The 15,519-nt window shown below is 54.5% G+C and overlaps 1 long non-coding RNA gene across 1 annotated transcript; it reads left to right on the top strand.

Annotated features, from left to right (window-relative positions):
• Positions 1–5,834: 5,834 nt before the first annotated feature.
• LOC148109749 (uncharacterized) lies at positions 5,835–15,310 on the top strand. The gene is made up of 3 exons (XR_015724658.1): positions 5,835–5,914; positions 9,718–9,836; positions 14,542–15,310. It is a non-coding gene; the product is annotated as an uncharacterized LOC148109749 (long non-coding RNA).
• The last annotated feature ends 209 nt before the right edge of the window (positions 15,311–15,519 follow it).

Below are 15,519 nucleotides of genomic sequence, written 5' to 3' on the forward strand. Positions count from 1 at the left end.
TTGTGGGCGACGGCTGTGGGGGCCTGACGGAGTCCTGGGTGGAGTGGGGACGTCCGGGCTCAGGTGTGGGGGGAGCCATGTGAGGGGGAGGGGAGCTGGACAAGCTGGCTGGCGCGTCTCCAGTCTCTGGTCCTGGAGGCAGAGGTGGGTGGGCTCAGGCTGGAGGGAAGTTCCTGAACCTTCTTCAGGGGCCGCTGGGTCTCTGGCATGGCTGGTGAAGCACCACGTCAGCCTGTACCTGGTGACCTTGGTGCCCCTCAGAGCCCTGCCCCTGCTCCCCACCTCCCTCCGGGTGACAGAGGCCCCTGCTGCCCCGACGGAGGTGTTGGTTAACCTCCCTGCGGCCAGGGGACTGGAGATAGCTGAGTGTGGGGCCCTGCTGGTGGCCGGGGACGGAGGACGGGTCCCCGATGCCCAGCCCAGCCCCCTCCTCGGGCAGCTGCAAGCACAGGCCGCCCCTCAAACGCCTGTGAGCGGTCTCACTCGCCTGTTTTTCTTACTTTTAATGTCATGTAAGGGAGTGTTCTGCAAGAGCTCCGCTCCTGTCTGTACGCTGAGCCGGCCCGCAGAGCCGTCCTGTGGCCCCGGGGCAGGCACAGCCTGAGGACAAGAGCGTGCTGGCCACAGCCGTGGTGCCCACGTTCCAGATGCCAGAGCTCTTGTCGCAGAGCCGTGAGCGTGCTCGAGAGAGATCGCTGCCTTTCTCAGGACGGGAAGCCATGGAAACCGGAGGGAAAAGCCGCCCTCATGATCAGCAGTCCCCACTCCAGATTCCGTGTCACCACTGACACACACACAGCAAGGAAAGAGTAAATACGGCGTGTCCGAGAGTCCAATTTGGGCAAAAACAGTAGCTTCTAAAGTACGTCCATTTGTGTTTGAGCTGGAGATGACCCCCCAGAGACCCCGAGATCACCCAGCAGTGTTCCTGAGCCCAGACAGCAGCCACTGGGGTGGGACCCCGACAGAGTCGGCAGGAGGCGATGAGGACGGTGCCGAGGGCAGACGGACAGACAGACTCGGTCACCTGTCCGCAGGCACATCTGCAGCCCTGCGTCCAGGCGCTACCTGAGTGAGCCCCGGCACATGCTGCCCTGACCCCCGGCACTCAGGGCAGGCTGGACCCATCCTCTGCTGCCTTCCTCCCTTCCCCTGGCCCTTCGGTCCCCGGCTGTGCTATGATCCAGTGATTGACAGATACTCAGAGGGGCCTTTGGCTTTGAAGATAAAAGCAGCATCTGCCTCTTTCCTTCGGGACGCCCTACCCATGGGGTCCTTTCTGGTTGTGACGACCTCCCTGAGCCCACGTGTCATCTCACGGTCCAGCTACAACCCAACACAAGAGCCTTTTCCGCAGTTTTCAGAGAGGTTTCGGAGAAGCTGGAGCTGTAGGCAGAATCATTTTTTCAGGAGATTTTTCTTCTTTGTGCACAAGACTGTGGTCACCTTCACTGGGCTTCTCATAGTCAGCCTCGCCTGTGCCCAGCAGCCGCCGAGCACATCAGGCCAGGGAGCCCCCACACTGAAGCCGGGAGGGTGGCTGGAGGCCACAGGGGCCCTGGGTGAACGGCCTGCCAGTCTGAGAGCTCGAGAAACGGAGCACTTGGGAAGCTAAGCACCAGGGGTCCCAGGAAGAGGGCGCTGGAGGACGGGGCACAGTTAGGAGACTGTCGAGATTGTCCAGGCACGAGATGACCATGTACACATGCTGCGGTGGCAAGGTGCCATTTGTAACTAGTTCCAGCAGAACATGTTGGGGTTTCCAATTGATAAGTGCTGGAAGAGGAGGGCCTGGCTCGCGCGGCCCCGAGAGGGTGCGGGCTCCCCTCGCCCCTCCTGTCATCCTCCAGGACTGACATCTATGGTGCAGATGTGCACACAGGGACACCCCCAAGCCATCAGCCACGTGGCGCCTCTGTCCCCTGCCCAGAGATTGATGCCAGCTGACAGTTACAGGTTACAGTGGCGGCATCTGCCAGAGTTTGGGACCTGCAGCCAGGGCCCTCTCTGTGTGTGTGTCTTAAACCACCGGCCTCACGTCCTCCGCTGTGTGGACGGCAGGAAACAGATAGCAACTCAGGCCTTAGAGATGACGAGGGGAGCACGTGTGCCAGAGGAACGCGAGGTGCGGGAGGCTGCAGGGGCAGGAAGACAGGGCCGGGGTGCAGCGCGCAGTAACCCGTCGAGTCCGTGCCCGCGATGCTGCCCGGGCAGGGCGGACACACCTCGGGGATGAAGGAAAGAATGTGCACGAGTGCGAGGAGAGGTAGGCGGTGTAGGCCTAGGACAGCGCCTCAGGGAGCGCTCCTGGGCAGCAGAGCTCCGGCTCTCCCAGTGGCTCTGGATGTCCTGGTGGCCAGCTCCCCGAGATGCTCAGACGAGTCTGGGATCACAGAGCTGGCCCTGCAGGGGAGTCAGAATGGGCACAGTTCCCACCCAGGCTGTAGAGGAACCCCTGTGCTCTGCAGGAAAGGATCTAAAATTGCTGGGGGATTCCACTGCACAAGGACCCGATGATGTGGGGCAGCAGAGTCCGGGAAGTGCAGGCTACACTGAGAGAATAGCTGCGTGCTGCCAGCCTGGACCTGGTGAGCGGGCGGGATCCAAAGGCAGCCCCAAGCTCCCCACCCCCAGGGTGCACCCTGGAATAATCCCCTCCCTCGAGGATGGGCAGGCCAGAGAATAGGATGGTGGTCCCTCCATGAGGACATCACAGGGCGTTACAAGTCTCACAGGCAGACTCTCCTGCTAGCTGCGGAGAAGCAGGCCACGCGGGCGTGGAGGGGCCGTGGCAGGGAACACTGGTGGCCTTGGGGCTGAGAAGGGCTCCTGCCAGCTCCCAGCAAGAGAGGGGAGGCCTCCATCCCTGCTCCCAGCGAGCTTCCCAACCAAGCCATGACCTTGGGGACACGGGAGGCCCAGGCCCCGCGAGGTCAGCCTTCTATCAGAAGCAATTCTCATGGTCCTCACTGCAGTTGTCAGGAGTCCTCTGGGAAGAGCTGGGTCTCCCGGACAAGGCTGTGCCCCTGCAGGCAGTGAAGCTGTTCCATGCACAGCTGTCCATCCTCCCCTTCTGCTCTGACCCCCAGCCCCGGGTCCCACGGCTGGCTGCGCCTCTGTCCCCCACGGCCCCCGTTCTCTGACCTTGAGCCACAGCTGTTAGCGTGGCTCTCAGGTTACACGACAATGCCTGTTCTGTCATTGTAAGTTACAGTCATTGTAGAGACGCGTCTCATGCCTCACACACAGATTGGAAGTTCCTTTGGAGGCAACCAGATCTTATTAATTTTTAAAGAACGATTGCATTATATCTCTAGAGCTCAAACCCTCAAAACCGAATCTAAACCGTGCTCTGCCTTCCCTAGCGAGCCGAGACTGGGGTGTCGGCTGCGGTCCCGACCATCTGGACAGGAGCCGGTTTGTGTGGGCTGAGTTGAGGTTGCCCACAATGTCTCTCCATGACTGTCTGCACACTGCTGTGTCAGGAGCCAGAGAGCCACGGGGTCAGTCTGCCTGGTGCTTCCCCAGGGAACACGCGCCCCCAGGCCCTGTGGCTTGTCCACATTTTATCATCTTCTCAGTCCTTGGAAGAAAGTCTCTGCGTGGAACCTGGGTCATCCTGCCCAGGAATGAAGATCCTGAATATTAAAAAGGAGTTTTATTTTTATTAGGAAAGATAGAAGGCGTCAATTTAAAAAAAAACCCATGCGTTATGCTGTACCAGGTAAAGCACATTAAAATAGTATCTCTACCGGGAGTACTTTAATGTGTTCGAAAGTAAGAGGGTGAATGCTGTAAGCTGCCTGTTCGGGTCCCCTCTCCTCTGTGCCAGGAACTCATTCCCCACCCAGGCCCCCGAGTAGCCCTTCCTAACATGCACGTGACGTGTGACTGTGGCTCTCGAGATAAGATGTGCTTCCTCAGTCTGCCTGGGACTCTCCCACCTCTTCCCAGCTCCTGCTGGGCTCCCTTCCCCCCGACTGTGCTCCCCCACCTTGCAGCTCCCATGTTCCCCCAGCTCACGACCCTGGCTTTTGCACCCCGGACAGCCCCTCCCAGACATGCTCCCATCCCTTCAGGAGCTTGGTGAGTGTCCATGTTCCAGAATAGTCCGTGCTCTGGAAACTCATCTCTGGGCTGGTGGAAGGGCCCCTGGGAGCGTCTCCGCTATGACACAAATGCCTCCCAGGAGACCGTGAGCTTACTTCTGTGCCTGAGCCCAGACCGTGGGCCTTCTGGTGTCAGGGACCTCGACTTCCTCTGAGTCCTCAGCACGCAGCGCGGGGCCTAAGGCAGAGTCAATATTTAGTCAATGTTTTTAAGCGAATGCATTATTCTGTCAATGACTTACACATTTCCTTGCTCTGTCAGCGGGGAGAAGCTAGGAGCTGCATATCCCACAGCCTCGGGCACACTCAGCACCAGATCACGTGTCTGGTTCCTTCTCCAACGGGAGCAACCAGGATTCCTGGAGAACCGTCTGATTCTAGGGCTGAGGCTGGAGCGGCGCCAGACGAGGCTGGAACACCTTGAAGTTCCAGGAAATAAGGAAGTGCCCCACCCCCAACATGATGGGGTACCAAAGGCACACTGGAGTCGGCCAGCAAAGCTCCCGTGGCCAAAGCTGGACCCACTGGAACAAAAGCATAAAGTCGTATTGGGTTATCACCCAGGTTATGAAATAAATAGTCACGAGTCTGTAGTGATACATATAAGCGATGGAATAAGGAAGTGAATGTGGGAGAATGGGTGAGCACCCATTCAGAATTCCAAACAACCTGTATTTGTGTATGCCCCCCAAGAGGTGCAGCGTAGCCCTGAGGGTGGGCTGCACAACGTGACTCCCCCCAGGAGCGCAGCACGGAAAGGGGGCAGAGAATGAATTTGTGGAGGACAAGTCTGGAAAATGCAAGCTCGGGTGGTCGGGGCAAACACTGACCTGCTGGCAGTCGCGGTGACAGTAAGCACCTTGAGGGGATGTGGCGACCGTGGCCCCTGGCTCTGGGCTCCTCGCCCAGAACCGCCACTAATCGTGAGCAAAGCTGAGATCAGTCCAGTAGAGCGGCATCTTACAACCTACCTGACCAGCACTCCTCAAAACCGTCCAGGTCATAACAGCAGGGCAAGTCTGGGGAATGGTCACAGCCCAGAGGGGCCACCCTACCTGTCATGTGGTGTCCTGGGTGGGACCCTAGGGAGAAAAACATCGGTGAAAACAAAAGAAGTCTGAAGCGTCAACCTTGGTTACCGAGTGTAGACGAATCTAGCGTCCATACCAGTTAAGGTGTTAACAGTAGGGAAACTGGGTAGGACATGGGGTCACCTTGTAATATTCTTGTAACTTTTCTGTAAATCTAAAACTATTGTAAAGTAAATTAGTTCGTTCAAAAAAAAAGGTCATACCTAAAAGGTTTAAATATTGATTAAGAAATCAACTAAAATTATGCTAAACTCAGACTGTTTGCAAGAGGTTGCCCCCTGTCACGGCCCATGGTGCTCTGAAAAGTCTTACAAATATTTCTTCCTTCGAGATGTGACATTCCAGAATGCCCCAGCTCCACGAATATAACCAGGGCTTCAGATCAGAGGCATGTGGCCCTGGAAGAAATCCAAGGAAGAAGCAGTGTCATGAGTGTAGAAATTAAATTTTCTAATGCTCTAAGTATCGATTTCCTAGAGAGTTTGACGTGCGTGAGGCTTCCGTACAAGCCACATCGTGGAGTCCATGGTACCTTAATGCTGTTTTCCACCATTGATCATTTCAGCATGATTTCAGGCTCAGCCTTAGATGCTAAAAGCAACTCTATTGAATATCTTTCTTCAGGTGTCAGCGTTTTCTACCTGGGAGAAAGAATTACATAAAATCGTGTTTGACCCACGCTACCTCCTGCTAAACTCCGAGGAGCGGAAACAGGTAACGCAGTGGGAGGCGTGGCGGCGGGCTCTGCACGCACAGTGCCAGGATGACGCCGCCGGAGATGGGTGCTGATGCGCAGGGGAAGGCTGCCGCCGGAGCACGCAATCGCGTGTCAGCTAGCGCCCGGGGGTGGTGACCAGGGCGGAGGAAGCTTATCCCCTACCTGCTTGTAGCAAACCATCTGGTGGTGACCCTGCAGGACAGATGCTCCATTCCAAGATGCGAGTGCTTGTGCTGGGAACACTGACCACACCCCAGATGGGTGTGTTCAGAAGACGTAAGGCCTTACATGATCACCATGAATGAGAAGAGGGCCCGGGGAACAGTAGGAGCACATGTAAGGGTTGCAGGTTCTAGAAAGCAGGTCCCAGAAAGGGCAGGGGTGGGTCAGAGGACAGCGTCACCTGACGGATCTGCCCTGGCTTGTTGACAGAGCAGGTCATGGAGCTAATACTGCTTCCCCGATGAGGTAGACAGACAGAGGGACAGGCCGTACTGACTGCCAGGGGAGGAGCTGAAGCCGTGATGTGCAAGCTTGCACAGCCCCGCCGGGATCTGGGTGGTCCCTGGAGCCTGGCCAGAGGGGCCCTGACATCAGTTCCGGAAGATCCGGATTTCCGTGTCTCTGGTCCCTGTGCCAGTCCTGTCTCTCCCTCCCTCTGCCCTTTGAGTGAGAAACGATGCACATGGAAAGTGGGTCATCAAGAACAGCCACTGAAAGCAGGGAAGAACGAGCGGTGGGCTCGTTCCCCATGGCCTGCATGGGGTCGGACCACAGAGTCTAGGAAGGCCTGGGACCAGGAGGACAGAAAGGGCTGTTATTTCCCATTCTGTCCTGGCGAGAAGTTCCCTCAAGCCCTCGCCGGGGCGATCAGGGAAGCACCAACCGGTCAGAGCCTCAAGCCTGCGGACCCTGACGATCCCTCCAATGGCAGAGCCCCTCCCCCAGCACAGGCCGTGGTCAGGATGGTCCTAGATTGGCCACATTAGAATACAGAGCTTGGATTTTTCAAGAACTTAGAATTAACGATCCTTTTGTTGCATTCCGGCTCAGCTGCATTTTTAGAAAGAAGTATTTGAAAATGTGCGAAATGTGCTAGCAGTGGCTCAAAAAAAAAAAAAAGTTACAACAGAGTCAGAGCAGAATAGATCATACACGTAGAATCCAAAGAAAACTGCAGACGTTAATCATCAGTCATATCTCACCCTTTTGTTGCAATATGAACGACCAAAAAGTCCGACTGCTCGACTACGGAAGCACGTGAGAAGCTCGCTTGTTTCCGTGGTGAATGCGCGTGCTGACTACCACCTGCTGACGGCAGCACGTCTGTGGACTGCTTTGCCGACTGTCGCAGTCAGCACTGTCCTCGCCAGTGCACGGGTGTTTTTAGAGGCCATTAGCCCCTTTGAAGGAAGCTGAGGAAGTAAGGCTCCCCCCCAAGGAAGCAGCCCGTGTATGATCTTTCGCTTACGTTCCATCTCTGTGTGAGTGGAATACACGGGCTTAGGTTGCTCCTGAAGGGGGCGCTGCAGAGCCCTACTTCCAGCCTTGGCAAGAACAGCAGGTGCCGAGCGGGCGGGGCTGAGCCTGTCTGGGCTGGGACCTCGCGCCCACACCTGGACGCGCACTCTGCAGACAGGTCAGCCTGGAACATCAGCTGCCACCCGGAACTCCCTTGGACACCCCTGGGAAGCCACCCAGAGGACACTGCAGGCCTGTGTCGCCCACCTGCAGCTTGGCCCCAGAGGCCCGAGGAGGGAGAGTGGGAAGTGGCATCGCTGGGAGCACAGGCACGCAGCGCCAGAGAGCCCTCCGATGAAATGCCTGTGTCTGTAAGATCGGGGCCAACGTTGCGGTTCCTGTGAGCACTGGTACTGGATCTGTGCTGGCGAAGGAAGCAATGTTTGGGCCATCCGAACACCCAGTCCCACTTACAAAGGCATTGGTGGTGTTTTCATGGGGGAGCTAAAGCTCCTGGTGAGCTAGTCGCCACCATACCACCACCAGGGGCTGCAAAGGAGGAGTGAGCGAGCCCAAGCGGAGTAGAGAGCGGGCAGCGCTCATGATGCCCATTTCCATGGTAACAGATAGTGTTTCCTTTTTCTTACTGTAGATCACACCATAAGGAGGTAATGGTGAATGGTATCTCTTTTAAAAAGTCATGCCCCACTTTGAATGAAAGTAGCGCAGTTTGTCAAAGAGGTAAGGAAACCCTGCTACATTAAATTATAGCAGCGTAAAAAATAGAGCAGCAGAGGAGAGGAGAGAATGGGTTCGATGGGCGAGAGGTTCAGGCATCAGAGGAGCGGGTTCCCCCGCAGCCTCCGACCCCTCAGCCAGGCAGGGCTGCTTCTGTCCAGATTTAAAATTAATAGAGCGAAACTCTGACTAATGATGGAGCCACATGCTTTTATTTGGATAATGACCCTTCCTTCACCTCTTTTATGAGTCTGAATTATAAGACGACTGGAGAGTTGGCACACCACGTGCAGTGGAGGTGAGAAGCAGACCCTATTCTTACTTTAATGTATGTGCACGCCCTTTCCGCTTAAGTCCTGTTCCCGGTGCTTCATGTCAATGCTGAGTCGTCCGAGGAGAGTGGCATTTGGTATTTACAACCCTAGAAGCTAGTGGTTATGCCAAGCCAGAGAGCAGCCTCCTGCAGTGGCCCTGGGGGCACGTCCCACCTCCCGCCCCGGGGCAGGCGTGTGGGAGACCCCCGGAGCCCTCGGGTCAGGCTCTCATGCCTGCCATGGCCACTGACCCGGCTGGTGCTGTTTACTGGCCTTCCAGGTTCACATGTGCAGTTTTTATTCATCTTTTTATTTATGTTTGCGCACACATTTATACCATCTCCAGTATTTTCTTTTTAATGCTCTTGAGGCTCCGATGGCATTAGGAATGAAACAGCTGTCTCCACCTCCTTTAGGCTCTGGTTTATAAATGACAACCTTCTGATATTAGAGCAATGAGCCGCCTCCGTCCCGGTGAGGGAGGTTACTTCCAGGGACGGTGCAGACGGCTGCACGGTGTCATGTGCTCGTGTCTGCTGCCAGTTTGCAAGGAATGCCATCCCGGAGTCACGGACACACCTGCCTGCCAGGCAGCACCCACACCCTTTAGGCTAGGGCATGGGGTTTTCCCATGGGGTTAGCTTTCAAAACCCACTTCTGATCAGACTTGGTTAGTGCAGTGACGGGCCTTGCCTTGGGTGTGTTCACCTGGAGGCGCCTGGACACGCCCAGGAGAGGCCTGCCCTGCACGAGCCCCCGATGAGCAGACCCCCACACTCACAGGTGGTCTCCCTGGGGACTAGAGGGTGGGGAACCAGAGATGCCAGGTCGAGTTTCTTTTCACAAGGTAAAATCACATTTGGAGACCCAAATGCCAATTATGTCACGACAGGAATGGACTGGAACAGATGACACCATCTCACATGTTACTGGGACAGCCAGTGGCGATGTGACGGTCGGCCAGACAATGCGTGACTGTGGTTTCTCAAACCAGAACTGTGGGGCAGCGGAGCCGGGCGCCTAGACCATCAGCAGCTCCCGCAGCCTCCGGGGAGGACTGTGCGCCCGCCCCGCGCCTCCCTGCGCAGGGCTGACTAATTATGTAGACACTTGTCTCATGCTGTTGAGAGTGCCTCTGCTGAAAGGCTGTGGCTTCAGCCCCAGCCACGACGGAAGAGAAGGGCTTAACCAGAGTCTCTCGCTGTTCTTTTGTGTTGTGTTTGAGACCCAAGATTTCATTTCTGATATGCAACCTTGTAATACGCTTCTTGTGTGTGTGTTTTAAGATATTTGAACAGTTTGTCAAGACAAGGATAAAAGAAGAATACAAGGAAAAGAAAAGCAAACTGCTGCTAGCCAAAGAAGAATTCAGAAAACTTCTGGAGGAATCTAAAGTGTCACCCAGGTACAGAGACAGAAACCAACACCAGGCAATCTCCAGGGCTGGAAATTTGCCCGCGTTTGTAAGAGGGCGTTTACAGCCTGTTTCCGTTAAACTGCGTGCCCTAACATGCCCTAGACACCACAAGTGTAATAGCGAAGACCCTCTGGGGAGGGAAGCCCGCCTCCTCCCGTGTTGGGGTGAGTGACCTCCAGCCCTGCCTGCCACCGCTGTGGCGCCCCATGCCCTTCGCCCCCACCTGCACTGCGGTCCCTCTGTTCTGCTGTCCTGCCGCCTGGTTTTCCGGCCTGGCAGCCCCGACTCCACGGTCTAAATAACTAATGGGTAGGTCAGCACTCAGGAGGTCTAATTTCAGATCTAGGGGTCAGGGACTAAACATACAGAACAGAAACGGCAGCAGTAACATGAACCCCACCATCTCCGCTGGTTCGAGACACCTTCCTGGTCGGCCGGGGGATAGAGAGAAGGTATACACACTGGGGCAAATGGGCCAAGTGACCTTGCGGCCAAAACGCACCTAAAGTAACCCGGCATTATTCCCACGCAATAAACCGACAGGAAACTAGACGTCAGAAATTAGAAAAATACATGGACTTAACTGTTCTTCCAAATTAGCTTTCACTGACTGATATTTAAGAAGTAATGAACGTGACTACTTTTAGAATTACAGAACTATGGCTTCTATATGCAGAAATGATTTTGGTTTATTTTTATGTGGGGTTGGGATATTATGTCTAAATGGACATTTATTGTTAGTATTTTAATAATAATGTATTAACACAGCATTGTTTTTTAAATAGATGTTAACTGATGTTGCTTTCTATGAAGACCTAGGCTCCCGTATTTTGATTGATAATTGTTCGGTGTTCCTGGTCAGTAATTGGATATTGGGTACATGGTCCTTATAAAACTGCAAATATTTAAAGGGCAGATATTTTCTGAATGGGAGAAAATGTAGCATGAATCGGCCCCAACACAAAACGCTAATCTAGAAAAGCAAATGTGCATCTAAACATTTGTAAATCGTGATTTTCTACTGTTAGAGATAAGAACACTGGCTTTTCTGTGTCTCCCACATGGTGACCCCAGGAGAGAGGAGTTGGTCTGGAGCCCCTGCTCGGGGCATAGCCTGCTCAGCCCCTCCTCAGCCCTGTAGTAGGGTGAGGCATTACACCTTTCTGAGCTTCTGGCCTCATCTTCAGGCAGCACAGCTACAGCAGGCTCTTTGGGGGGGTGCAGTCAGGGAAGCAAACCTAGCATCTGGTAGCTAGAAGGAGCTTGTGAAGGGGATGCCCATCACCATCACCATCACCATCACCACCATCACCACCAACATTACCATCATCACCATCACCAACACCACTATCACCATCACCATCATTACCACCATCACCACCACCACCATCACCACCACCATCACCACCATCACCATCACCATCATCACCACCACCATCATCACTATCACCATCACCACCATCACAATCACCACCATCACAATCACCATCATCACCAACACCACTATCACCATCACCACCATCACCATCACCAACACCATTATCACCGCCACCATCACCACCATCATCATCACCACCACCATCACCATCATTACCATCATCACCGTCATTACCATCACGACCACCACCATCATCACCACCGCCATCATCACCACCACCATCACCACCATCACAATCACCATCAACACCAACACCATTATCACCACCACCATCACGACCATCATCATCACCACCACCATCACCACCATTACCATCATCACCATCATTACCATCACGACCACCACCATCATCACCACCATCACAATCACCATCATCACCAACACCACTATCACCATCACCACCATCACCATCATCACCATCACAATCATCACCATCACCAACACCATTATCACCACCACCACCACCATCACCACCATCACCATCACCACTATCACCATCACCACCATCACCACCACCATCACCACCATCACCATCACCATCACCATTATCACCACCACCACCACCACCATCACCACCATTACCATCATCACCGTCATCACCATCATTACCACCACCATCATCACCAACATCATCATCAACATTTAGGTAATATTCTTGGTCTGTCCTTTGGTGAATGTAAATAAGCCAACACATTCCCCCCCTCATTATGAAGACAATGGAGGAAAGATTCAGAATGCATTGAGCAATTAGGAGAAAGGTCACACATACACACACACACATACACACTGACACATGCACTCAGGGAAAATGAGTGACTACAGTGCATATGTTCTTTTATGATTATTGAACTGTTTTTATGTCAAAATAGCTGATTCTGCAACATTCTCAAGATGGTTCCAGACTTCTTGACCCTTCCTCCCTACAGTTCCCTAGGTGCCCTAGTAGAATACGTGCAGTTCACATCACTGCTCGCTGGATGGCTGGGTGAGCTAAACACAGGCCCTCTGAGCGTCCCTCGAGGCAGCCTCTCAGTGCTCGACAGCTCGGACCCTGTCACCACGGTGCAGCCAGAGCCAGCCCCCAGCCCTGTCCAGCTCTCGGGGTTTTGGGATGGGGCCAGGAGCCGCAGGAGACCTCTACTTGGGCTACCAGCCAGGCTACGGGATCTGCACTCTGCTCCTTCTTGAAGGCCCTGGTGGTCCCCTCTCTCACGGATAGGTGGACTGTGTCCCCAGCTGCGGGAGGGAAATGGGAATGCTGTGCCCATGACTCAGAGGGCTCCCCAGGCCCACTGGACAGTTCACCAGGGCCAGCAGAAACCAGGCTGTCCCCTCAGGCATGGCCGTGAGGCCACAGATTTGTAACTCTCCCTTTCTTTCCAGGGACGCCTCTTTTCGGAAGTGCCCAGAGTAGGACCTTGTAGACAGGATCTCTGCCCAGCTCCTAACTGGAAAATGCTTAGGCTGCTATCCACACAAATGAGGAAAGTAACAAGCCCCTGTGATTCTCATCTTGGAAGGAAGAAAAGAAAAGGGTCTTATTAATTCATGTGGAGTGCTTAACAAATTACCACAAACCCAGGGCCTTAAGCCACAATAATTCTTTCTCATAGTTCTGGAGGCTGGGCATCCAAGATCTGGGCTCCAGTGGTGCGGGGTCTGGTGAGGCCCGTCCTGGCTACTAGACGTCTGTCTTCCCTCTGTGTCCCCGCATGGGGAAGGAGCAGAGAGCAATCTGGGGTCCCTTTTACGAGGACAGTCAGACCATCATGGGGGCTCCACCCTCATCCCAAAGGCCCCACCTCCTGATACCAGCACCTGGCGGTTAGGAGAGGTCAACATACGGTTCTGGGAGGCACACACCTTCCGTCCATAGCAAGGAGGAAAGAGAGAAGAAGGGAGGAGAACACCAGAGAGAAGTGACTTCTTTCTGAGGAGCCCATGAGAGGCAGGACCCCAGCGCGTGACCATGGACACAGCAGCACTTGAGGAGGAAGAGGGAGGCTGGCGACCATAGGGGAGGAGTCCAGGTCCTAACAGCCCTGTCAGAGCAACCTTGCTGTTTGTGTATAAAAAAGCTGTTACATTATAATCATTTAATACAATTTAATGTCCACAATGGGACATAAAGTTCTCTGCCAGGAGTAATGGGGGAATCAGAGTGTCCCTGGTTACCTCCCTGCCGCTCAGCCCTCCGCGGCCTGTTCCTGCTGTGAGCTCAGGCCTGGGAGGGGGGAGAGCGGTGGACCCGGTGCTCACCAAGGTGCCCTCTGTCCCTGCAAGGGACGTCCCCTGTTTGCCCTGTGAGCTGCCCCAGCCCCTGTGTCAGACTCCCTGGCCCCGCAGCCCTGGATCCATTTGGTTGATATTTGGGGATGTCTCCACGCTGGCCACTGGGCCAGACGATCGGGACCCTCAGTGGGAAAGGAAGCTGGTAACGATGCTGCCAGTGGAATGGGGGTGGGGTGGCTAAATGGCATACTTAGGGCTTACTACGGTGGTGACCGTGACAAGGGCTGTGAACGACCCTGTCTGTAGGGCGAGGTTCCCCAAACAAGACATGCCAACCTCCAGTGGCGTGAGTGCAGAAGCAAGGGAGGGCGTGCTGGGCCAAGGGGCGGCATGAGCAGCCCATGGCGACCAGGAGATCGTGAGAGCTGGGGACAGGAGGGGACCCGCGTGGCCAAAGCAGTGGTGGGCGCAGGTGGGTGGTGGCCAGCTGGGAGTGATGGAGGACGAAGAGGCAGGAGAGTTGGCTCACTTCCAGAGGCTGGTGAAATGGCGCCATAAGCGGTGGGGTCAGTCCCCCGCCAGGCCCCCTGGGGAGTGACGCCCAGCACAGGAGCAGGTGGGACAGGTGTGAGAGGCCCACGGCTACAGCCTTCAGTCCATTACCTGCCCCATGTCTTACTGTCCCCGACCTGCCCCACGTCCCGCCCCTGTCCCCTGACCTGCCCCATATCCCACCCCATCCCACAACCTGCCCCATGTCCCGCCCCGTCCCCTGACCTGCCTCACATCTTGTCCCATCCCCCGACCTGCCCCATGTCCCTCCCCTGTTTCCCAACCTGCCTCGTGTCCCGCACCTGTCCCACGACCTGCCCCATGTCCAGACGACAGCCAGGTCTGGTGGAAGGGGCTGTCCGCTCCTCAGGTGATGCCAGCCTGATGACAGCCTGCGGTGTTCAGGAATCGTCAAACCCGCTCCTGGGGCGGGGGCGGGGGCTGGGTCTCAGAAAAGCTCTTGTTTTTCAGGACCACATTTAAGGAGTTTGCGGAGAAGTACGGCCGGGATCAGAGGTTTCGACTTGTTCAAAAAAAGAAGGACCAGGAGCATTTTTTCAACCAGTTCATCCTTATTCTTAAGAAACGGGACAAGGAAAACAGACTCAGGCTACGGAGAATGAGATGAGTGTGTAAGGAGTGCAATAAGACAGGTGCAGAGCAGAGGGGGCCCGGCGAGGGGGCGCGGGCGTCCACGTGGCCCCCGGGAGGGGGCTGCGCGCACTTCTCAGAGGATTACTGTTTCATATTGAAGCGCTCTTTTGTACGACGTTCCGAGTTTGATGCATTTCTAATTGCCATGGTAGGTCGCTCCCTTCATTGTTTTAATTATGCAAATTACTTGTAATATATACAAATTATCAATCCACTGCAGGTTTGTAACGAAGCAGAAACATCTATAACCATCTCCAGGCGTTTTCATGAGTTGAGCCGATTATCTGAAACTTTTCTGGAAACCTTTGTGCGTCCCTTCGGTTCTGAGCTCCTTTCGCGAGTGTGCTAGGTCTCGGTCCCGTGTTCTGAGTAGTAGCAATAGGATATTCATTATCAGTCATAGTGACGACCATGAGCATCTCCGTGCGTGGGCCCTGGACCCCCTGCAGGAGCCTGAGGGGGGTCGTCTCGTCCCCGAGGGGCGCTGGGCCCGGAGAGGGCGGCTGCACTGTCGGAAGTCCTACTTAAAATGGAATTATTTTGTACAAAATCATCATATTAATATTTGAGTTATTTTTATTGTATGCCCAGAGTTTGCATGAGATTTTTCTCATCATCTTTGTATAAAAAGAGTTTTAAATTTTTTTTAATTAATAAATATTTTAAACCAGTGTGGTTTTGTGGTAAGACTTTTGACACAATCTTCGGTGGCAAAAATGTGTTTCAGCTTAGACACTCTGTTTTGAAAGATTCATAAGGATGTTTGTGAATACACATAAAGGCCGCATAAGTACA

The sequence above is a fragment of the Ursus americanus genome, chromosome 6 (assembly GCF_024610735.1).
Source record: "Ursus americanus isolate L20-20 chromosome 6, mUrsAme1.1.p, whole genome shotgun sequence".
Taxonomy (NCBI): domain Eukaryota; kingdom Metazoa; phylum Chordata; class Mammalia; order Carnivora; family Ursidae; genus Ursus; species Ursus americanus.